Below are 24,360 nucleotides of genomic sequence, written 5' to 3' on the forward strand. Positions count from 1 at the left end.
GAATGTTACAGGTATCTGAGGGTGGGTGAAAATATATCTTACAATGGCACCTGTAAGAAAACACGTGTCACGAAAGAATATTACAGCTGAAAGAAAATATGGACCTCAGAATTCTCTGCATTCAATAAAATAGTGGCTCACATTTGGGATGCTTGATGAGAGCTGAGTCATTGATGTGAAAACCCGACAAATACTAACAAGCACACATAATTTCCACATAAACAGGGACGTAGACCGCCTTTACCTAAAACGAACACAAGGCGGCAGAGGCTTAACATCGATCCAAAATGCCTTTGAATGTCGTATCATATTCCTTCGGCAACATCTTTTAACCACCAAGTGTCGAAGTGCATCCTTGACTAAGTTTGCATACATGAGGCTGATAATATCATAAGACCTGGAAGGCAGCTCCTTGAGCAACAGTCTTTGTCTAATAATCTAGAATACATGCCCAAAGAAGTCGGACGACTCTACGGCAACGTATCATCAGCTGAAAGGATGAGCCTATATCAGCAGAAGACTATGCATGGATATGTTACTAGAAAGCTCCGTGATGATAGTAACATCGATCATCAAAGCAGTTTATCATGGACCAATAGCCGGGTTACTACCTCCCACTTTGAAGGGTATGCGTTTGCAATCCAGGAATAGGAAATAGCAACCAAGTACCTGGTGCACAAAAGGGATAGAGATGCAAGAAAAGCAGTAAAATGTGGAGACTTTGTGAAGTTCACACTAAAGATATTACCCACATCATAAGCAGTCATCCGAAAATACCATCATGGTATTATCTATCGATGAGACATGACGTTGTATAATGAAATCCGTCGGAAGGATAATTCCAAGGACAAAGAAATAAGAACCCACAATATGGTAGAAGCCATAGCCCCTCATAATAAAAAGGAATACTGGTGGAATGTACAAGTGAAGATCTCAATAAAATGTAAAAGCACAACAGACCTGATATAATGATTTGGGATATATATATATATACGACTGCCTTCTTTTGGGTTTCCGTCTACCAAATCCACTCATAAGGCTTTAGTCGGCGCGAGGCTAGAGAAGACACTTTCCCAAGGTGCCACACAGTTAGACTGAACAAGGAACCATGTGGTTGAAAAGCAAGCTTTTTACTATACAGCCACGACTGTGTCTATGTATATATATATATATATATTTATACACACATACACACACACACACGCACATGGAGTCCTTGACTCCACTCTTCTGCGTAGCATCTTATGAAAATGTCATTCTCAGTAACCTCGAAACGACCGATAGCTTATACGTAGAATTGTGTGGATGGAAACCCTTCGGTTAGAGTGCACCTGTAATTCAAATGTTCAGCCTTGTCACGCACTGTGTGATGTTGATTCTGCCTAACAACTATTTTGAGGGTATATATGCGCGCCGAACACACGAAGTCGATGAGCAGGTAATTCATTTGTTCGAACTATTGAATCTTTATCATAGACCGATGGAGCCACCTCCCTACTTGTGTGTAGATGTGTAAGTGTATGCATGTGTATACGCATGTATGCACGTTTTTCTATCGATTAAGAGAAAACTATATCAAGGTATTTTGTGTATGTCGAACAGGGCAAAAGTACGCAATACGTTTTGTAGAATACAATTATATTTATTCTGCTGATGCCGTCTGCCATTTCACATTAATAGGATCTGTAAGATGACATGGTCTTCTATAATAAAAGGAATGATTTCTTTTTGATTTTTCGTATTGGAGGATCATGTCTTCTAACTAATCGTATTAATGTACGTACAAGTTTACATAACAGCAAGTAGCATGAAGAGAACATGTATTTATACGTGTGTATGTGTATGTGTGGTTTATGTATATGCATGCATGTATAGGTGTATGTGTGTGTACACATCACACATACATACATATATGTGCGTATATACATATATATACATACACACACATATACATATAAATATATATATATATATATATAAATATGTATGTGTATATACATACATATATATATGTGTGTGTGTGTATTAGTATATGTATGTATACATGCATACAAATTGTAAGTTCCATTGTGGAGAGAATTTTGAATAACCATTTACTATTGCAATGTTTTCAGAAGAAAAATTTTAGCTTTAAATTCTCGAACTACAAGTCTTTTACGTAACTTTTTACATGTTTTATGTGCTTAAGGTTACATGAATAGCCTTTTTGATGCTGCTTCACTTTCAGATATGTGCATATACTCATACTGTGAAGCACCTATTTACGGACAGGGCTTATTTAAAGAGAATCTACTTCGGAAATTATACACTAAAACTACAAAAGAAAATTATATCTTTCTATTGATTATTAGTTCACGTTAGGTATAATTCCACGGCTCTAGGTAATTATTTGCCATTATTCAGGATCAGAAATGCACAACCTACTTCCAATAAAAGGTAAGTAAATTGCTTTGCCATTGCTTGTTTTCGTTTTAAGTTAGGGCGCCATTTTTTCAGGTTGATTGATACATGTACGGATAATTAATGCGAAAGCTAAGCTAGTCGAATGTTAAGGATCATGTTTCACAATGTGATATCACAAACAGAGTAAACCTGATTAATATACGTGGTTAAGTCTCTTCTTAAAATGCAGCATGGAGGAAGAGGCTTAAATTTTTTTTTTTTTTTTCTGATGAAGAAATTCTGTCGAATTTGACTGAAAGGTTGCTATTGCGAAGTAAATTCTATTGAAGTCATTTGCCATTTGAATGATAAGTTTAAACAATGACTATTAGATATATCTGCACAAGAGTAAAGTAGAATGTAACCTCAGTTTTGAAAACTGGCATATCTAAACTGAATACATTAGGGGCCGCATAGAATTAGTTGTAAATTTCTAGCAAAATCAGTGTCCGTAGTTCAATAGTCGACTAAACCATAGAAGATGACGAAACCATACAAGTTTCTGATTCCTTTTTCTAAATGTAATAAACATAGCGTACTTGTGCTCTGCAAATATATTAGCACACAAATTACGTGCATGAGGAATAAGAAGAAATGGCATCGTTCATATCATTTTTCAAAGCCTCCAAGACTTGTGGAAGGAAGAGTAGAAGTTGTCTTCAGATTAGACGTGGTCCGAATGCGTTCAACAGAGTCCTCTAAATACACATAGTGGTCATATGTTGGTGTTAAACTAGGTGACGAATTAAGTCTACCACCTAAGAACAAGTGTTGTCACTCTAGCAGGTTTTGACACTTTTTCATGTAGCACTTTTTATTTCACCCAAGGCTATTGTAAAAGACACTTGCCAAAGGTAAGCACGGAATAAAATCAAACCCGAAATTAAGAAACTGGAAAGCAAACTTTTCAATTATACGTCATTCTTATTTAATCACAAAGTTACAGCTTTGTAAAGGAATTTATACCTTTCTCGGTTTGTGATTTGAGTATTTCTGGCGTATGCGATACGATTTAATTTCAATGGGGAATTGAAACTAGTCAAGGAACATGACTCGGCAAAAGCTTAATTCTCGTTCCGCACAGCTGTCTACAAAATCAAACATAAACTGCGAAAGCAGTTGTTGTTTGATTTTATCTTTTATCTTTCAGGTGTTCCAGTCATTGAACTGCGGCCATGCTGAGGCACAGTCTTGAAGGGTTTTGTCGAACAAATCGACCCTAGTTCTTACATAAGTCTAGTACTTGTTCTTTTGCCAAACCACTAAGTTACGGGTACGTAAACAAACCAACACCGGTTTTCAAGAGGTTGAGATGGAGCAAACGCATACACAAAGAAACACACTACATGTGAGATTTCACACAGTTTCTGTCAACCAAATTTATTCACAAGGCATTGGTCGGCCCGGGGTTATAGTGGAGGACATTTGTTCAAGGTGCTGCGCAGTGGGACTGAAATTGAAACCACGTGGTTGCAAAGTGATCTTCTTAACCACGTAGTTATGCCTATGGTTTTGTTTTTTTTTAATTAATTCATAAAGAAAATTTATAATGACGCATATATTGATTCATTGAAAAAATAAGTAATAATTCATGAAATTTTATAAAAGGAAACGTAACGTTTTTATGTTCCTTAACTCCTCCTAGGTCGTTGGTGCAAGGACAACGAAACTGAAACCAGCAAATTCGCTTACCCCAGGGAATGTCTTAAGGGAGTCTATTTTTTTTAAGGGCCGCCTAATTGAATCCCCGCTGACCCCCTATTTTTACTCCATTTTAAAACTAAATACATGGCATTGGCGACCAAATCGGAGCAAAGGCAATGAATTTCACAACATGAACTCCTAGGGAGTATCGTAAGGAGGTTCAATTTCTGAAGGGTCGCTTAAATGGGGAGCCACTGACTCCCCTTCCTATTTTTACTGCATTTACCTTGCTCCTACGCTTATTGGTTAAACTATGATCAGCATCAGTGCTTAGCACATTTGCAGCAATAAGTTTCATCACACAAGGATAGAGGGCCACAAAGCAGCTTGATAGTGGGAGCCGAAGGCCCCAAAAGTGTCCTCCGTAGGAGCTAGCCTGAATGCTGCCCGAAGGGCTGCTTCAAGGCTAGTATTATATAAATCATTAATCTAAAGCAAAATATTGTGTACTTAACTGTGTATTTATTCCAAAGTCTAACAAAGGAAATATTTTCTTAGTATGGAAGCAAGCATGTCATTGCAGTGGTTACTGCTGGTGGTGGTGGTGGTGGTGTTTCGTGTTTATGTAGTATATCTTATAAAAGCTTACCGAATACTTACTACTACTACCACTGAGATCTGCACCTGCAGTTAGCTTCACTCTCCAAGTTGCCCACAAGGTATGAGTTAAACTCGCATTGCAAGCTAACAAAACATCCATGAAACCGGGCACCTACTTAAACATTAATCCTTTATATTCAATACTACTTTACAAGTAGTACTTTTCTATAAACTGTACTCCTGTATAAACAATACTCTTCTCGCTTACAACAAGGACTTGTACTGTTTTCATAGTACGTATTTATAAACAGGAGGAGGACTAACCAAGCGAATGTTTAGCACTATGGTCATGGAAATAGAGCAATGTTGGTTTTTCAGTTCGGTTATTTACTGCCAATCACTAATAAAAAGAGTGTACACAATGTCCAAACTGTCATACTTCGGTCCATACGATTCAGAAGTGTATGGCAGTTACTATATGGTAGTATGGCAATTAACATATAAGTGGAAGATAGATATGAGAGTCACACCATGTCATTCGATCAACTGTGGAAAGCCTGTAAACAAAAGGGTCTTCTCTTCGTCATCCTTCAAGCAATTATTGACCTTTCAAATTCTAAGTCTTGCAGATTTTTGTTGTCTCGGATATCATGATCTTTTACCGTGTACGAATAACATTGGGTTACAAATTTTCACAAACGTTTTGGTTATCTTATTGTTTTGAATGATCGTAATGCAGAATTTGGTGCTGATTCCAAAAATGTGTTTATTTTTTCTCTACCATCGACCGTTGCGAGATATATCGAATTATGCTAATATCCACATATCATCACACATCATACATACATCATATATATCATCATACATCACATATCATATACACATATCTGGCAACTGCCTGTGTAAACAAAAGCTCTAACATAACTTGATCACATGTTGTTGCGTGACGTAACTCTTGTTGTAAAACATATTTTTCTACTCTACTAATAAATCTACTAAACAAATAAATCTACTAATAAATCATTCATTCTTAAAGTTTATATTTTACCTCCATTATTCATATAAAAGTACTGAAATGTTTAGGTGAAAAGACAATGTCGTCACCGTTTTCTGCTACATACAACAGACTCAACAGAGACGCCTCAGTGCTCTTGTGGCTACCATAGCTAGTGAAAGGAAGTGTTGTGCTTCTGTCTCTCATCTCTCCATTTTTGTCCGGTGTTCCATTTGGTTTTGGGGTTATACTTGTTTGATTGCTGTCAGATCACGAGTTCTGTACAGTTGTCACTTATATGTCTTTCTTTTTCAGGTTTTTATTGCAAACATCGAATTTTTCTGATCATGGCTACAAGAGGATGCAGAAATTCACTAGATATATTCTGTTATGTGTGTGGATACTATGTTGGAAGAAAGCATGTAGCATATAAAATTGTGAAGGTTTGGGGTTGCTTATAGACTATATTTTGGAATGAGTAGGGGTGACCAAAGAAAACTATGGGCCTCTCTTGTGATATATGGAACTTGTAGATCAAATTTAGATAGATGGCTTAGAGATGCAAGGAAAGCAATGCTTTTTGCTGTTCCGAGAGTTTGGTGAGAGCCAAAACATCATCACGATGATTGCTATTTTTGCACGGTTGGTATATCAAAGTACAAAAGGGTTAAGGGAAGAAAAGCCCTTCCGTATCCAAGTATTAAATCCTCCATTGCACCTGTGCCACATGATGATAACTTGCCGGTTCCACGGCCGCCAGAAAATGTTAGTACATTCTATCAGCGTGTTAATAAATTTAAATTCCATTTATGGAAACAGAATCAATATTGAAATATGTGATTACACATAAAATTGTTATTAAAGTTTCAACTATTAAATGCAACCTTTTAAATTTTTCAGATAGAGGATATGAAGGAGGTCTCAGCAGGAGTGTCTGAAGGTGGCGACAATGAAACATTTGAGCCAGGAACGTGTACTTGCCCACACTTTCCAGATCAACGTAAACTGGATGATTTCATTAGGGACTTTGGTTTCACTAAGTCAGGAGCTGAACCTTTAGCATCCAGGTTGAATGAATGGAATCTCTTGGGGAAGAACTGAAGATTAAAAGCATTCAGGAGGCGCCATGAGCAATTCAAATTATACTTAAGTGAGGATCTCTGCTTCTGCAAAGATATAAATGGCTTGTTTACAGCGATTGGAATTAATCACAACCCTGAAGAATGGTGACTTTTCATAGATAGCTAAACAAAAAGCCTCAAAGCCGCTTTATTGCATAATATAAATTAGCATCCATCCTTACCTATTTCATACTCAATACAGATGAAGGAAGAATATTACAATGTAAAAGAGCTTCTTGAGAAAGTAAACTATGATAAGTTTAAATGGAATGTTTGTGGTGACTTTAAAATGTTTGCTTTCTTTACTTGGATTACAGGGTGGGTACACTAAGTATTCGTATTTTCTTTACCTATGGGACAGTAGGGCTGATCATGAACTTTATCAGAAGGCTGAGTGGCCCCAACGAGATGATCACCAGCCAGGAAAGCTAAATAAGACAACCTCTTGTAGAGCCTGCAAAAGTGTTGTTACCTCCACTTCATATAAAGCTGGGTTTAGTCAAACAGGTTGTAAAGGCTTTAGATAGTGGTGGAGAAGCATTTCAAGTGATTCGTCAGCTCTTTCAAAAGCTATCTGAGGCAAAAGTTAAGGGTGGTGGTATATTTACTGGTCCGCAAATAAAGAAAATGTTGAGGTCAGTAAAATTTGAAAATGAGATGAGTGATCTAGAAAGAGAGGCATGGTGCGCATTTCGAGATATTGTCAATGGATTCCTTGGTAGTAACAAAGACCCAAACTACAAGCAGCTCGCAGCAATTTTTGCATTCGCATTTCGACTTTTTTCTTGAAAACTTAGGCCAAGTTAGTGAGGAACATGGTGAGATATTCCATTAGGATTTTGCTACAATGGAAAAAATACCAAGGAAGATGGAACACTGCAAATGATGGGGTACTATATATGGTCATTGGTGCATACAGATATAGGAGCTCACAGGAGGAGAACACGATCTTCAGGGCATTTCTAGTAAACTCTTATAATCTCATCAGAGTTTTGCTTACATTTCTAATTAGTTTTAAAATAACTAAGACAAAATATTTTTAGTTCCAATTAATGTACAATGTGAATAAGTTGAATAAAGTACTATCGCAGCTAAATTTTGTTTTTATCTCTAGAAAACCGCAATTATCTCTCAAAATATCGATGCTATGCAATTTTCAAAGGTAGTTTTGAAATTAGCAGAAAGAATTACCTTAGAAACACTAAAAACATCCAGAGAAGTAAAACTTGTGTTACCCAGTGTAACTGAGCCGCATTCTATCTCCAAGAATCCACTTTCATCCATGTATGCATAAATATATGTATGTCATTATTCAGTTTATTTCTAGATTCTTGCCAATAGAGAAAGAACTGGTTTCTAACCTAGATCCAAGGTTCCTTCATTGGAATTTTCAACATCAACAACAGGGTATTTTTCTATGGTACGTACGTACGTATGTATGTATGTATGTATGTATGTATGTATGTATGTATGTATGTATGTATGTATGCATGTATGTATGTGTGTATGTATGTATTTATGTTTTATGTATGTATTCTCATGCATAGAGTTACATATCTAGACATACTCATATATATTTAAATGATAAACTTTTGGAAAATTTTACAGATATTTACAGTTCCAGTGATGGATTGGATCTCTAGCCTTCGAATTAGCTTTCTCCTTTCTAGTTTTGAGAAGCCTAATTTCTCAATATTGGTATATAGGCAGTGTGTTACATATTCCAGGGCCCCAATAATTACAAGTATAAACCTGAACCTGTAATCTGAATAGAGTAACTGTAGATTTCTCAATAGTTCAGCATAGGTGTTCTATTTTTCCCTGATCTTCAGCTTTATGTTAACATCGGCTAGGCAAATAATTTTCACAATTGTGCACAGTTTCTCTTCTCAATCCCAAAATCATTATATCAGGTCTGTTGTGCTTACATTTTATTGAGGTCTTCACTGGTACATTCCACCGGTATTCGTATGTATGTATGTACTGTATGTATGTATGTATGTATGTATGTATGTATGTATGTATGTATGTATGTATTGTGTATTTTCCCAAGATGCACGGCCTCTTAGCTAAATAACATACTTTGAGAGTGAAATTGAGTCGGTGGAAAAGTACTTTTAATTCAAAAGTACAACCTTTTCACACACACTCACCCACTCACACACACACACACACATACACATACTCACGTATATCGCATACACAGCGTCAAGCTGTTTCTACTTAAGGATTACGATTAATAGTACACATGTCCGTGGAATGATCAATCACTTATGGTTAATTCAAAGAGCAAGTATTTCATTTGACCAAACAGCTAACTCTTTATGGAGAAACTTGACCACAGATTGAACTATGCGTGTTTATGATCGTTTGTATCAATATGTATAAATTTTTCTTTGATATTTGTTTAAATGTTTCTTAGCGGGATTCAAGCCAGTCACAAAGTGACAAATCTGTTTATTTCGTTTATCTTTAATCAAGATTCTTCCAGAGAGTTGTGTGAATATGTATGTGACTTGATTTGAATATGTATGTTGGTGTATGTAGATATATTTGCACTTCTTATTCATTTATTACTCTTTATATATGTATATGTGTAAGCCATGTACACATACGTGGTTGTATGAATATCTATCTCCAGGAAGTTCGGACGGGTATAATTAGAATATTTTTAAAATTATCCAAATCAAATACCCTCGATTTTGTTTGGAAAATATGAACGTTTTGTTCTTTCTTTGGAAAAACACCAGGATTTCCAGGCTTTAATCCAAATTTCTTGTTCCACTGCCCAATGATGCATTGATTATAAGCATAAGTAATAGTACACAGCCAAATCCCAGAAACTGCATATTCTGCATTAGTTTGTGAAAGATGATCTCTTTTCCCACATATCTTGATGTGATATTCATATCAACTTGACAACATAAACTTCGTTTAGTGGCAGATTTGTTGTGTTTGCTGCTATATATTGGTAAGTTTTAACAGTATTCCTCATTTTATGTAGTTGTGGATAGCTCTGTTACTAGTTTTGACAATATCATATCTCATGAGAAGGTAGTGCCTATTGAACGTCTAGAGCAGCTGTTGATAATGTGGGTGATATCTCCCACATAGGTATGGCACAATCGATATTTTTTATACTAAGAAATATGCTACCGATATCTCGACTCCAACGAACCATTTGGCCGGAACCACAGTCATCACTTAACCTTACCTGGAGCATACCTTTCAAGTACCTGATTCTATCAGAATCCTCATCTCAATTCATACAACACACACACACATGTATGAATGTGTGTATGTATGTATGTATGTATGTATGTATGTATGTATGTATGTATGTATGTATGTATGTATGTATGTATGTATGTATGTATGTATATATATATATAAATACATAGATACATACATACATACATACATACATACATACATACATACATACATACATACATACATACATACATACATACATACATACACACATTCATACATGTGTGTGTGTGTTGTATGAATTGAGATGAGGATTCTGATAGAATCAGGTACTTGAAAGGTATGCTCCAGGTAAGGTTAAGTGATGACTGTGGTTCCGGCCAAATGGTTCGTTGGAGTCGAGATATCGGTAGCATATTTCGGTTTTGTAGACAGAGAAAACTAACCCTGTGAGTATTCGGTGCCTAAGGGGCTTGTCCACGTTACGCGTTACTTTGAGCAGTACATTCTTGGTATACTCTAGCGTGTCCGCCAAGTGGTAAATTCCCTTACTGTATTATAATCAAATGAATAAGAACGCACGATGGATAACTTTGTTGGTCATTTCCCTTTTCATAGTTTTGCCTCGACAGACACATCTCTGCTGCATTCCTGGGATACTCCTTCATTCTGTAAAAACTATGTTCTCATCGGATAATTATGGTCTTTCATAATGATGTAATGTTTTCATTTTTCATTCAAAATTACGTAAGAAACAGCTGTAACGAGCTGACACTTATCCATCGTGCGTTTTTATTCAGTTGATTATAATATATGTTATATGTAAAGCGGCGATCTGGCAGAAATGCTAGCACGCCGGGCAAAATGCTTAGCGGTACTTCGTCTGCCGCTACGTTCTGAGTCCAAATTCCGCCGAGGTCGACTTTGCCTTTCATCCTTTCGGGGTCGAAAAATTAAGTACCATTTACGCACTGGGGTCAATGTAATCGACCTAATTCCTTTGTCTGTCCTTGTTTGTCCCCTCTGTGTTTAGCCCCTTGTGGTTAGTAAAGAAATAGGTACTTCGTCTGCCGCTACGTTCTGAGTCCAAATTCCGCCGAGGTCGACTTTGCCTTTCATCCTTTCGGGGTCGAAAAATTAAGTACCAGTTACGCACTGGGGTCAATTTAATCGACCTAATCCGTTTGTCTGTCCTTGTTTGTCCCCTCTGTGTTTAGCCCCCTGTGGGTAGTAAAGAAATAGGTATTTCGTCTGCCGCTACGTTCTGAGTTCAAATTCCGCCGAGGTCGACTTTGCCTTTCATCCTTTCGGGGTCGATTAAATAAGTACCAGTTACGCACTGGGGTCGATATAATCGACTTAATCCGTTTGTTTGTCCTTGTTTGTCCTCTCTGTGTTTAGCCCCTTGTGGGTAGTAAAGAAATAGGTATTTCGTCTGCCGCTACGTTCTGAGTTCAAATTCAGCCGAGGTCGACTTTGCCTTTCATCCCTTCGGGGTCGAAAAATTAAGTACCAGTTACGCACTGGGGTCAATGTAATCGACCTAATCCCTTTGTTTGTCCTTGTTTGTCCCCTCTGTGTTTAGCCCCCTGTGGGTAGTAAAGAAATAGGTATTTCGTCTGCCGCTACGTTCTGAGTTCAAATTCCGCCGAGGTCGACTTTGCCTTTCATCCTTTCGGGGTCGATTAAATAAGTACCAGTTACGCACTGGGGTCGATATAATCGACTTAATCCGTTTGTTTGTCCTTGTTTGTCCTCTCTGTGTTTAGCCCCTTGTGGGTAGTAAAGAAATAGGTACGTTCTGAGTTCAAATTCAGCCGAGGTCGACTTTGCCTTTCATCCTTTCGGGATCGAAAAATTAAGTACCAGTTACGCACTGGGGTCGATGTAATCGACCTAATCCCTTTGTCTGTCCTTGTTTGTCCCTTCTGTGTTTAGCCCCTTGTGAGTAGTAAAGAAATAGGTATTTCGTCTACCGCTACGTTCTGAATTTTACTTTTCAGGGAAGATGAATTAAGTACCAGTTGCGTACTGATGTCGATCTAATCGATTGGCCTCCTCCCCCAAAATTTCGGGCCTTGTGCTTAGAGAGGAAAAGAATATATGTTGTATGTATACAAAACATGTTCTTAGCTACGCACAGAATTGAAAACAATCTCTTATTTTCTAATTCTGGGCTTTGAATTTTTAGTATTTGATACACATCGAAACCGGTAATATTTTATAAAAGTCGGTTAATGTAACAAATATAGAAATAGTTATCCTACCAGATTAAAGGAAAAAGAAGTAAAAAAATCTTTACACATACTTCCGGGTTGTGTCCATCTTTACTTTTTACCTATAACCTTTGATTTACGTGAATGTTTAACCCCCCTTGCAACTATATATATATATATATATATTATATATATATATATATATATATATATATATATATATATATATATATATATATATATATATAATAAATATTAGGGAATATATCCAAATTTACAGGGAAAAAAAATCAGATTTAGGATTAAATCCAATTTTATAGTAAATATTATAAAATATTATTTGAGACAAAACCACTATTTTGCAAAACAAACAAGGAAAGACTTAATCAATACATAAAATTTAATAAATAGTCAAAAAAACCGCCACTACAATCGTTTCTGTCTTGATCGACAATCTTCAGGTGGACTTCCAATCTAAAAAATCAAAATTTTAAAATATAAAAATAATACTTTTAAATATTAAAGTATAAATGAAAAAATATAAGTATATAATCCATATATAACCTATATATAATCCATATCGAAAATATAGACTAATTACCACGAATTCCCTAAAAAAAACCATGATAAAACAAAACTCTTAAAAACATATAACGATAAAATCTCCCTTTGCTAAACTCTATAACAAACCTATAAAGTAAACCCCCTAACCTAAACATTCACACACAAATACACACACGTAAACCACAGACTCACGACTTATACACATACCTATACTAACTTATAAACCTCAATATACACCAAAACCCACTCCCTCCCCACACAGACAAATAACACATACATCCCAAAACCTAAATAACAAACCCATATACACATTCACACACAAAACACACACTCACACGCAAAACACTCACACACAAAAGATACATATACTCCCTCACATATACGCCTATACATACTCACTAAACTCGACATATACAACAATACTTACACACCCACAAAAAACATTATATACATTTATGAGCTTTAACTCACCTTAGCATCTCTAACAAACAACTTGCAGTAACCCAATCCCATTCTCTATGCCTACCTCACTACTACACTATTCCATTCACAATTCCAAGCAACGCTAGTCCACCACCCGGTTATTCACGTGGCAAAACGAACACCACTCAAAAATTATGAATGAAACAATGTAAAAAAATAACCAACACCTAAAATAGACAAAATACCACGAATTACCTAAAAAAAACCATGATAAACCAAAACTCATAAAGCATATAACGATAAAATCTCCCTTTGCTAAACCCTATAACAACTTATATAGCAATCCCCCTAACCTAAACATTCACACACAAAAAACCCACACGTAAACCACAGACCCAAGACTTATACACAAACCTATACTAACTTATAAACCTCAATATACACCAAAAACCACTCCCTCCCCACACAGACAAATTAACACATACATCCCAAATCCTAAATAACAAACCCAAATACACATTCACACACAAAACACACACACACGCAAACACACACACACAACAGATACATATGCTCCCTCACATATACGCATATACATACTCACTAAACTCGATATATACAACAATATTTACACCCACACTCATACAGATAAATAAATTAATTATACAATTAAAAACTCACAACCAATCTCATATACATAAACACTCTTATGAAAACAACAATAAATACATCGTAATTAACCAGAATATCAAAAATAACATTATGACATAAGGATAAATCAAATACATACTTACAATTCAGTTACAAATTATGAAGTGAAATTAGATTTTTAGCCGTTAAAAAACCAAACAAAATTACGTTACCATGGAAATAACTAATGTAAAAAAAGAATACGCGCCATAGAAAGTAAACGTCATTCATAGAGAAATATAATAAATGGAACTAAAAACTATTTCCACGTAGCAAACCAACGCTACTTAAAAAAATTTATTATGAATGGATTCTTTAAAAACTATCATGAAAAATCAATTATATACATTTATGAGCTTTAGCTCACCCTAGCAACTCTAACAAACAACTTACAGTAACCCATACTCAATGCCTACCTCATTACCACCCTAATCCATTCACAATTCCAAGCAACACTAGTCCACCACACGGTTACAATTCCCAACTCTACCCATTCATTCACAATTTCAACGACGTTCCCTTCAACAACTCTACATATAAGCCTCAACATATACACAGGGAATTCGTGGTAATTAGTCTATATTTTCGATATGGATTATATATAGGTTATATATGGATTATATACTTATATTTTTCATTTATACTTTAATTATTTAAAAGTATTATTTTTATATTTTAAAATTTTGATTTTTTAGATTGGAAGTCCACCTGAAGATTGTCGATCAAGACAAGAAACGATTGTAGTGGCGGTTTTTTTGACTATTTATTAAATTTTATGTATTGATTAAGTCTTTCCTTGTTTGTTTTGCAAAATAGTGGTTTTGTCTCAAATAATATTTTATATATATATATATATATACAATAAAAATGGTAAACAATTTTCCTGTGGTTTTTCATGTAACCAACAATTATTTACCGGTAAATTTCGGTATGTAAATACGACAAAATAATTGTCAAGACCTTTGTAAGGTTCAGTATATAGTAAAGAAAAATAAGTTGGCTAGCAGCAAGCTGTTTCGCCTCATACCGAAGGAATTAGAAATGGCAGTCAAAGACCGTTTTTTCCATTTCTATAAGTGGAGATTCCAAAAACGAAGGCCCTTGCGGCTCACATACACAAATGTATATATATATATAAGAACATATATACATGTATATCCACATATATATACATATACACATATATATACATACATGAATATATATTTACATATACATATATATATATATGTGTGTATGTGTGTATGTATGTATGTATGTATAGGTATGTATATCTGCCTGTAGATATGAATCTTTCGATAGAACTCACTCACATCTTCTACAGTGTGCACATTGGCATAAACGAATGGGAAATGAAACATTTTCTATAATCATACTCGGATCGATCGTGTATCAGTTTTTGCATTGCTATTCACATACACTGGTAAATAGATATCTTTAATTCAACACGAATAGCCTTGTAATACATTCTGCTTTTTTTTTTTTTTTTTTTTGTCTACATTGATGCATTTACACATGTCGATGATTCAGTTGAAAAATAATGAAACCTTCTTCTTAACGTAGTGAAAGAGTTTTAGAATGAAAATAAATTAAATTCCATTACTGTCAGCTGTGCAACTCTTTTTCAAATAATAATCGAAATGGAATTGTTCGGTATTATTTATCTCATAGCTATTTTTGCGTTCTTCTTTGAGATTTTGTTCTCTGTTCTTTCTCCTCTTTTTTTTTTCAACCTTCTTTTCTAACTGCTTTCTTTTCTTTTGTCGATATATATCTTCCCTCTTGGATTTTTGACGAGAATTCCCTAAATAAGCATTGGGTTGTATTGAGATGGTTCTCTTAACAGGAATTATAATTCTTTAACAGGAATTATTCTCGAGGACAGAATATTAATGAATAGATTCCGAACTAATGCTAAAACTCTTGACATATGCTTATTTAGTCAAACGAATTTTCCATTGATCAATGTTCAGATTTGATGATAACGATGACAATAATAATTACTAAATAAGAATTATTTCAAATTTAGACACAAAACCAGAAATTTTGAGGGGAAGGGGAATTGATTATATTGACTTCCAGTTCTCAGCTGGTATTTATTATCAACCCCGAAAGATTTATCGACCTTGGTGACATTTGAACTAAAAGGAGCACTCCGCCGGTTACGACGATGAGGGTCCCAGCTGATACGATCAACGGAACAGCTTGCTCGTGGAATTAACGTGCAAGTGGCTGAGCATTCCACAGACACGTGTACCCTTAACGTAGTTCTCGAGGAGATTCAGCGTGACACAGAGAGTGACAAGGCCGGCCCTTTGAAATACAGGTACAACAGCAACAGGAAGAAAGAGTGAGAGAAAGTTGTGGTGAAAGAGTACAGCAGGGTTCACCACCATCCCCTGCCGGAGCCTCGTGGAGCTTTTAGGTGTTTTCTCTCAATAAACACTCACAACGCCCGGTCTGGGAATCGAAACCGCGATCCTACGACCGCGAGTCCGCTGCCCTAACCACTGGGCCATTGCGCCTCCACACAATGATGGTAATGGAATACTGAATTGAGTGGACGAAAACAATGACTTGGAAAAGTGAACATCAGACGCGGAATATTTCAAGGTGAAAGCTTACCTCCATTACTATTTATATTGGTCATGATACCGCTCAGATTGATATTGCGGAAAGTTAAAATATCTTACGATTTGGGAAAAGGATATGGTCAGATAAATCATCTTTTTTTTATGGATGGTATAAAGATTTATGCGAAAAATGAGAAACTGCGTGAAAAGCTTATACGTACTATTCGTATTTTCCCAAATGAAGTAGGTATGGAATTTGAGATTGAAAAGTGCGCTATGATGAAAATGAAACGAGGAAGATTTGAAGGAAGCCAGGGTATTGAACCGCGAAATAGACAAACAATGAAAGCGGTTGAGGAAGGACAGTAGTATCAGTATTTGGGGATACCGGAAGCAGATGAAATATAATATGAAGAAATGAAGCAAATTACCAACAGAGAATACACAAGGCGTGTGAGAAAATTATTGCAGTCAAAGCTGAATGCAAAAAACGTTATTAAAGCAATAAATGCAAGAGCAGTGCCCGTAATCAGATAGTGAAGGCGCATGGCACAGTGGTTAGAGCGACGATCTTATGCCCGTGAGGTTGTGAGTTCGAATCCCGGACCGGGCTGCGTGTTGTGTTCTTGAGCAAGACACTTTATTTCACGTTGCTCCAGTTCACTCAACTGTTGAAATGAGTTGCGACGTCACAGGTGCCAAGCTGTATCGGCCCCTTTGCCTTTCCCTTTCCCTTGGATAACATCGGTGGCGTGGAGAGGGGAGGCTGGTATGCATGGGCGACTACTGGTCTTCCATAAACAACCTTGCCCGGACTTGTGCCTTGGAGGGTAACTTTCCAGGTGCAATCTCATGATCATTCGTGACCGAAGGAGGGCTCCGACCCGTAATCAGATAAAGAGTGGGAATTGTAGACTGGACCAAAACGGCATATAGAAACCTGACAGAAAAACTAGAAAACTGTTGATAATGTATAGAGCCCATCATCTGAAAGCTAATACCAGCCAGCTGTACTTGAAGAAAGATCAGAGTGAAAGAGGTTTAATTGTTGTGAAAGAGTGTGAACAGGTGGAAAGAAGAAGCCTACTATTCTGTTTACAGAATAGTACAGAGAAATTATTAAAGACAGTGAATAAGGAACAGGTGATCAAAAGTGGAATAGGAGAAATTCAACGGGAACACGTTAGACAGATTGAAGAGAAACCTTTGCATGGTTAATTGTGGAAAGCCACTGAACGAGTATGTGGAGAAAAATCCTGGGCTTGGTTTAAAAAAAGGTCAATTAAAAAAAGAAACAGAGATCCTAATTGTAGCAGCTCAGGATCACACGCGATAAAAACAAACAACTTGAGGAAATATATATATAGGGAGAAGGTACCAGAAAAATGTAGAGTCCGTAGAACTTGGAACGAGACAAGGGCACACATTGCTGCAGAATGTCCCATGTTGGCACAGGAAGAACCTAAGAAATGAAAGCATGTAAAAGTTGTAAAAGTTTTACATTGGAAGCATTGCCAGAAATGGGGATTTAAAGCTAGAGACACATGGTATGAACATCGGGTCGATAGAGTTCTGGAGTTGGAGAAATGTAAGATTTTGTGGGACTTTCCAATTCAAGCGGACAAGAAGCTAGAAAATAATAGACTATATATAACAACAGTAGACAAGGAAACGCGAAGTTGTTTACTAATTGATCCATCATGTCCGTTTGATTCCAGGATCGTAAAGAAAGAAGACGAAAAAAAAGAGAAATACAATCCCTTAAAATATGAAATTACAAGAATTTGGAATATGAAATTTTGTGCCTATTTTGGTGCATTGGGAACTGTACGCAAAGATACAGACAAATGGTTGAAGGAGATTGGAATAGAGCTTCTACAGAAAGTTTGCCTCTTAGAGACAGGAAAGATTATCAGGAGGGTTCTAAGCACTTGAAAGATTATTGAAGGCTAGAGAATACCTAAGGAGGTTACAGATGGTAACCCGTTACCCACATAAATCCTACCAGGAATAAGACTGAACCTGAGTCAAATCAATAATAATGATGATAATAATTTTTTCTTCATTAACCATGAAGGGTTCACAAAAAGGTCAAGACAAAACATGACGGTACAACTTGGGGTGCTAGTTGGCAGAAACGTTAGCACGCCGGGCGAAATGCTTAGCGGTATTTCGTCTGCCGTTACGTTCTGAGTTCAAATTCCGCCGAGGTCGACTTTGCCTTTCATCCCTTCGGGGTCTATAAATTAAGTACTAGTTACGCACTGGGGTTGATGTAATCGACTTAATACCTATGACTGTCCTTGTTTGTCCCCTCTATGTTTAGCCCCTTGTGGGTAATAAAGAAATAGGTACAACTTGGGGTGCACAAAAACATGTAAACAATGAAAAAACGGTCACTCTAACCACAAGAGCAAGCCTCCTCTCCGCGTCTCCCTCCCTCATTCTACAGGTGCATACTCAGATCACGGAACATTATTACCACTCTCATTCACCTTTCAACAAATTTGCTGTGAGGCAGCATTTCCCTCTCCACCATTAGTTTCCTTTTGGAATGAAACTTGAAAAAGTCTTCTATATTTAAGAGATGAGGAATTATGTACATTATTTACATTATTTACATTTGACGGATATTTGTCCTCATCTTGTTTGTTGTTAACACAACGTTTCGGCTGATATACCCTCCAGCCTTCATCAGATATCTTGGAGAAATTTCGAACCTAGGTTCTCATTCCTAAGCTATTTTTTCGATGTTTTTGTTATTATTATTATTATTATTATTATTATATTATTATTATTATTATTATTATTATTATCATTATTATTATTATTATTATTATTATTATTATTATTATTATTATTATTATTATTATTATCCTCATCATCATTATTATTCTTCAAGTCACTGCCTGGAATCGAACTCGGATTCTTGGAGTTAGTAGCCCGCACTCTTAACAAGTATGCCACATGCCGGTGGGCATATGGCTTACTTGTTTGTCAGTTGTTTGACCCTAGCCAGTTGAGCATGTCCCTTGGTAGCTGACGATATGTTCATCTCTGATCACCAGCAGGAGTAGTGAAGGAGCATCATAGCCATGTGTGAGTTGAGAGGAATTCTTTGAGGTTTGAATAATTCACCTCTGGAAACGTGGGTGTTTCGTTCAACATCCTTAAACATCCCTTATTCAGAGATCTTTTGTGCGGGATGGGCTACTAGAGCGGAAGAAAATTCTGACTGGGCCCCACCTGCAAGGTCCACCATGTCGCGCACATATGGTTGTGTTGCATGTGCCTGGTATGCCCTTATAAGATGGGTAGTCATAATGAGTACATTGGCTTCGTATGTTGTACCCCAGTGTCACTTACATGCTATGCACTTCTCTCTCATTCAATAATAATAATAATAATAATCTTTGCTATAGACACAAAGCCTGAAATTTGGTAGGATGGGGATAGCCAATTACATCGACCCCAGTACTCAACTGGTACTTATTTTATCGAATCCGAAAGGATTAAAGGCAAAGTCAACCTCGATGGAATTTGGACTCAGAACATAAAGACGGACGAAATGCTGCTAAGAACTTTGTCCGGTGCGCCAACGACTCTGCCAGCTCGCCGTCTTAATAATAATAATAATAATAATAATAATAATAATAATAATAATAATAATAATAATAATAATAATAATACCTACTCCCAAAGAATAACGAAACCAACCTTCCAAAAAACTATCGGCCTATAACCTGTCTATCCACCACGTATAAAATCCTAACATCTATCCTGGCGGAGAAAACATATGCATTCATGGAGAAGAACGATATTTTCCCCATTGAACAAAAAGGGTGCCGCCGAGGCTCTTACGGATGCAAAGATCAACTGCTAATCAATCGTATGATCCTTGAGAACTGTCACAACAAGCGCAGAAATCTCAGCACCGCATGGATTGACTATAAAAAGGCCTTCGACAGTATACCGCATCCATGGATCTTGAGATCGCTGGACATCTTCAAAATTTCCCCTGTGATTTCAAACTTCCTGAAGCACAATATGTCGTTGTGGAATACGAATCTCCAATTATACCACTCTAATGGAGTACTTGCCTCAGAAAATATAAACATCAACTGTGGAATTTTTCAAGGTGACTCACTTTCACCTTTAATATTCTGCATAGCCCTAATACCCCTTACAAGTGAATTAAACAGAACAGGGTATGGGTATAAAATTGCCTATAAAAAAATAAGCCATCTATTTTATATGGATGACTTAAAACTTTATGGTAAAGACAATAATGAACTTGAAGGCCTATTGCGCACCGTGAAAGCATTCAGCGATGACATCGGGATGGAGTTTGGACTTGAGAAGTGTGCCAAGGCCACTTTCCAGAAAGGGAAAGTGAAGACCACAAATTCAGTCGTGTTAGATGTTGACACAGTCATAAGAGAGCGTGAGCAAGAACAAACATACAAATATTTAGGGATAAATGAAGGCTCAGGTATTCAGCATGCAAGCATGAAAAAGAAAATCAGGAAGGAATGTTATAGGAGAGTTTGTGCAGTCCTGAAATCTGAACTAAATGCACGTAACAAGGTGTTAGCTATAAATTCCTTAGCAGTTCCAGTTGTTACTTATAGCTACAATGTGTTGAACTGGAATATGAGTGAAGTAAAGAATATAGATAGGAAAATACGCAAGCTGCTGAGTTGTAATAGGATGCACCACCCAAAGGCAGACGTAGATTGCCTTTACCTTCCCAGAGCCCAAGGAGGTCGAGGCCTGATCCAATTTGAACTAGCTTACAAAACAACCACAATTGGACTGGCCAAATATCTCGAAATATCGAATGACTGGATGCTAAAGCTCGTGGAAAATCACGAGAGACGAAAGAAGCTTCATTCTATCATCAAGGAAAGCAAAAGATTTGCTACTGATCTCGTGCAGGATACCCAAACTGAACAACCCGAGGGAAGTACGGCAACTATTGTTGCAAAGAAGGTGAAAATGATGGCAATGAAAAAAGCGCACGAGCAATTGGCTGATAGGTGGGAGGAGAAACCTCTGCACGGCAAATATGTGACCCGCAGCAAACAAGCTGATGTTGACCAGAAGCAAACCCATCAGTGGCTACGGAGCTCAGGGCTAAAAGCAGAGAGCGAAGGTTTCATCCTGGCTGCTCAAGATCAAAGCCTATTAACCCGGAACTACCAGGCCAATGTGATGAAAAATGGAGCAGACCCAAAATGCCGATTCTGCAACGACATGATTGAAACAGTGGACCACCTAATCTCTGGATGTAAAGTCTTAGCACCAGTGGAGTATAAATTAAGACATGACAGAGTTGGCCAATATCTCCACTGGCTAATTAGTCGGCATTACAATATCAAAACTGCCGACAAGTGGTATAATCACCACCCTGAGGCTGTAACTGAAGGAGAAAATGTAACCATTCTGTGGGACTTTCCAGTACATACAGACCGAACCATCAAGGCCAATAAACCAGATATTGTTGTGAAAGACCAAAGCAATAAAGTTTGCTTATTGATCGACATGAGCATCCCCTGTGATCATAATATCTCAGCGAAAGAGTTTGACAAGCTCAGAAATATAAGGACCTACTCATTGAAATTGAGAAAATGTGGCATCTCAAGGCGGTTACAATACCAGTGATCGTAGGAGCACTAGGAATGATCAAGAAGGGAACCGAAAATTATATGAGAATGATCCCTGGCTTACCATCCCTGCAAGAAGTGCAAAAGATTGTCTTAACTGGTACATCACACGTATTGAGAAGAGAATTGTCGATGTGAGAACTGTTGCTGCTCATGTATTTTAATTTAACTTAAAAAAAAAAAAAAAAAAAATGAACGAACTACTGAGTTTGGTTTAATGGCCTACCAATGTATACTATGAGTTTCTTTGCCCTAGGAGTCGGGAAGACACCCGGCAAGAAATGGAAGCAAATTTGAAAGAAGACGAAAAATAATAATAATAATAATAATAATAATAATAATAATAGTAGTAGTAGTAGTAGTAGTAGTAGTAGTAGTAGTAGTAGTAGTAGTAGTAGTGTAGTAGTAGTAGTAGTAGTAGTAGAAGAAGAAGAAGAAGAAGAAGAAGAAGAAGAAGAAGAAGAAGAAGAAGAAGAAGAAGAAGAAGAAGAAGAAGAAGAAGAAGAAGAAGAAGAAGAAGAAGAAGAAACTACGATCAGTTTGTAAGACATGTGAACGGCAAGACAGATACAAAGGACCGGTGTCTATCGAGCAGGAGGAGTGACCTGAAGATAGAGACAGAAGCACTTATATGCGCAGCTCAAGAACAACTATCTGAAGTACAGAATAGACAACACTATCGACAGCGAAAAATGCAGCACGTGTGGTGGGAGGAGTGAAATGGTATTGGCACATCGAACTGGCAGAAACGTTAGCACGTCGGGCGAAATGCTTAGCGGTATTTCGTCTGCGTTACGTTGGGAGTTCAAATTCCGCTGAGGTCGACTTTGCCTTTCATCCTTTCGGGGTCGATAAATTAAGTACCAGTTACGCACTGGGGGTCGATGTAATCGACTTAATACCTATGTCTGTCCTTGTTTGTCCCCTCTTTGTTTAGCCCTTGTGTGTAATAAAGAAATAGGTATTGGCACATCGTTAGGGAATGCTCGAAATTGGCACAACGCGAATACAAAAGACGTCGTGACAATCTGACTAGAATGAACCATTGGAGCTCTATGAAAATCACGGCTTACAAAGAGCAAGATGTGGTATGAGCAAACCCCCGAAGGAGTCACCGAGAATGAGGATTGCAAAATTTTGTGGGATGCAATGATCAAGTGCAGTCACCTGACCAGACGTCGGAAGACGGACATTGTTGTGGTGAATAAAAAAGAAAGAGCATGAATGATAATCGACATAGCATGGCCCAGTGACAACAGGATCAACGTGAAAGAAGAAGAAAAAATAAACAGCTATGACGATTCGAAGAAGGAATTACGAAGGTTGTGGTCAATGAGGAAAGTAGAGATGATACCAATAGTAATTGGTACACTTGGAAGTATCAGCACTCAACTACCAACATGGTTAAAAAAATCGGTGCATGGGTAAAGGTAGAACACCTACAGAAATCAGTATCACTTGAAACTACAAGAATTCTTCGCAAGGTTCTTGAAGCATGACCAGTAAACAAGTGCCACCTTTGTCTGTTGGTCGTGAACAGCTGACACTTTTCATCATACCCAGCAAAAGAAGCTGTGAGTTTTCATCAAATAATAATAATAATAATAATAATAATAATAATAATAATAATAATAATAATAATATAATAATAATAATAATAGTAGTAGTAGTAGTAGTAGTAGTAGTAGTAGTAGTAGTAGTAGTAGTAGTAGTAGTAGTAGTAGTAGTAGAAGAAGAAGAAGAAGAAGAAGAAGAAGAAGAAGAAGAAGAAGAAGAAGAAGAAGAAGAAGAAGAAGAAGAAGAAGAAGAAGAAGAAGAAGAAGAAGAAGAAACTACGATCAGTTTGTAAGACATGTGAACGGCAAGACAGATACAAAGGACCGGTGTCTATCGAGCAGGAGGAGTGACCTGAAGATAGAGACAGAAGCACTTATATGCGCAGCTCAAGAACAACTATCTGAAGTACAGAATAGACAACACTATCGACAGCGAAAAATGCAGAACGTGTGGTGGGAGGAGTGAAATGGTATTGGCACATCGAACTGGCAGAAACGTTAGCACGTCGGGCGAAATGCTTAGCGGTATTTCGTCTGCGTTACGTTGGGAGTTCAAATTCCGCTGAGGTCGACTTTGCCTTTCATTCTTTCGGGGTCGATAAATTAAGTACCAGTTACGCACTGAGGTCGATGTAATCGACTTAATACCTATGTCTGT

General features: G+C 37.1%; 1 long non-coding RNA gene across 1 annotated transcript in view; it reads right to left on the bottom strand.

Moving 5' to 3' along the window:
- The window catches only part of LOC118762431, a 63,592-nt gene that overhangs the window by 14,501 nt on the left and 24,731 nt on the right, over positions 1-24,360 (bottom strand). The window lies entirely within an intron of this gene.

This window comes from Octopus sinensis, linkage group LG3 (genome assembly GCF_006345805.1).
Source record: "Octopus sinensis linkage group LG3, ASM634580v1, whole genome shotgun sequence".
In the NCBI taxonomy this organism is placed as follows: Eukaryota; Metazoa; Mollusca; class Cephalopoda; order Octopoda; family Octopodidae; genus Octopus; species Octopus sinensis.